Source organism: Cyclopterus lumpus, chromosome 15, assembly GCF_009769545.1.
Source record: "Cyclopterus lumpus isolate fCycLum1 chromosome 15, fCycLum1.pri, whole genome shotgun sequence".
In the NCBI taxonomy this organism is placed as follows: Eukaryota; Metazoa; Chordata; class Actinopteri; order Perciformes; family Cyclopteridae; genus Cyclopterus; species Cyclopterus lumpus.
Window position 1 is genome coordinate 21,317,579 of NC_046980.1, and position 2,689 is coordinate 21,320,267.

Genomic DNA, 2,689 nt, shown 5'->3' on the forward strand with positions numbered 1-2,689 from the left:
GTAGAGAGGGGTTTGTTTATATATCATTCATAGTCTGATTTATACAACATGTGAGGGTGAGAGATAATTTCCTCTGTAAACAACAAAAAAACAAGAATTTAGAAGCTGGCTTCATCCAATGTTCACATTTACTGTATGTTCTGGTAGTGTATACAAATTAGGACATATGCATATTTAAACATAAAATATCAGATTGGATTGTAGAATTATATACAGTAATGTTAGGGTCCTGAAAAATACCTTGTAAGTTACTTTAAAGAAATATGTGAGCAAGTAATATTACCTCATGCTTTCAATGTTAAGCATCTTTTGATAGTCGTCTTTTTGTCCGTGACAAAGATAGTCAAATGTGAATCTTTTATTTTCCTTGTTCCTGATTTGACATCTATATGGATTCATACATGGGCTAAGGATTCACATATAGGTGTACCTGGGACCTGCTTCACATTTAAATACTGCTGTAATAACATTATGTTGAAACAAAATTCCGACCAGTTTTGAATCACTTTCCCCCGAGAGCTTCATTTGGGACAGTCGTCTGCTTTTGCTTTCTCGTTGACCCACTCTTTCTCTTTCACTCTCTCTGTCTCTCCATTCGCTGACTGGCTTCCATCAATCATCCGAAAATGGGATTTTCTGGAAGTCCCTGACATTCGGATGATAAGTGCACTGATAGGGAGCTGTCAATCACGCAGCGGGAAGGAAAACAGCAGTCTTTGAGAAGAAGACTGCCACGGTTTTCCACATGAGACGGTGGACACGTTGGGTAAAAACGTCAAGTGGAAAAGAGAAGGGGAGACAGACTGAGCGAGAGCACCCAGTAGACTATACATAGCAGCCTTTTGAAGTGCCCACACACCCAGAGACCTATTGGAACAGTTGCTACTCAAGCCAGGTTCTTTCTAAATAACAGGCCAGACCATTTCAATGGTCAACACCAACACCAATGACTTATTTCTAGCTGCAATGACAAGGCTAAACGTATACGGTCGGGGTGGAGGGGTTGGGTCAAAGAAACATGGACTTTCAATCAGGAGATTTGCTAGTCTATAAAAACCGACAGTCAACGCCATGACGAACATACTTATTTTAACCCCAACCACAATTTTTTCTCAGCCTAACCAAGCACTGTTGTTGCATAAACCTATACAAGTACGAGCTTTGGGGCTCTGTGGAGTCGATACAATGCAGGTTCCCTTAGGTGGCTGCCGTTTTCCTGTGCTACTAAACAAACAGGATGATCACTCTTATCTCTGCGTCTCAGTACCTCAGTACCTCAAACTGTTATTTCAGACATGACGGAGATATACTTTATTAACTTCTGTCAGTCTCAAAATACTCTGGAAAGGTACGCATAAGTCTGGATCACGGCGACGTCCAAAGAAACATAATGGCAACGGACAAAAACCAAGATGGCAATGGCCATAAACCAAGATGGTTGTCATTAAACAGTTGAGATGGTGTCAGCAAAATACCATGATAGCGACAGCCAAAATGCTGACCAATGGGTGACATCACGGCGCCTACGTCCACTTCATATGCCGACCAATGGGTGACATCACGGTGCCTACGTCCACTTCATATGCCGACCAATGGGTGTGATTCAGGTATGATAACAGCAGATGCTGTAACTTTGATTGTTGCATACAGTTAAGAGACGAGTTAACTAACAGTGGGCAAGTGCACGGTCCACGATGAAAACATTTTATATATGAGACGACTCCACAAAGATTTGCCAGACTCTGATTTGGCCAAAGGTTAGAGAGAAGCTGATTGAGCCGGCACCAGTGAGTTTCAGGTCAAGGGTCAAGAACTCAGGTAGACCCCACACTGCCACACACACAGGCACACACACACACACACACATCAGGAAAAAAAGAGACATAACAGAAGCTGCATGCTGCATCACCAGCCTGCATGGTCTCGTTAAGTCAAGTCTTGTGTCATCGCTAGGAATGTTCTGCTTTTCGGGGTTTCATTTAACGCCACGGCAACAACACATAAAGTTCAGCCAGGATACCGTTGTTTGTGTCTCTTGTGAAACCAACACGAAACTTCATTTGACTTAACAAACATCCTTATTTTTACCCAAACCATGATCTGTTCCTAAACTTAAGTAGTTCCTTTTTCTTTATTCAACCACATGTTTAAAACCGTTTAAAAAGCCTGCTAACCACTGACCCACAGTCACCCTTGAGTTCTAATCAAATCACAAGTGGCTCCTAAAAGGTTCTCGAACGCATTTATGGCATTGTCTTTTAATTTCACCTCCCTTCACTTATATTTTGAACGTACCGTAATTCAATTGCCAGAACAGAGACAAAACGTGCAATATAGAAAGTTAAAGATGTATTTGAGTGATAGTATTATTATTATTTTATCATCACGATAATAACATAATGATATTGTGATAATGAGCTGGAACCCTGTATCAACTTGAGTGTATATGCTGCATGATGTTGGCAATATTCCATTTTTATCAGGTGGCAGTTTATTGCATACAGAACGAGCTGAAACTAACAGTCAAATTTGTCATTTGGGATTTTGGGGCGATACAAAATAAATTGAATTGAATTGAATTGAACTGAATTGAATTAAATTAAAATATGCATGTATAGCCGTTGTGAAGCTGAAATGGGAGACTCCAGATGTCGCCATCTTGGCATTGACGACTCCGCCTAACTCTAAA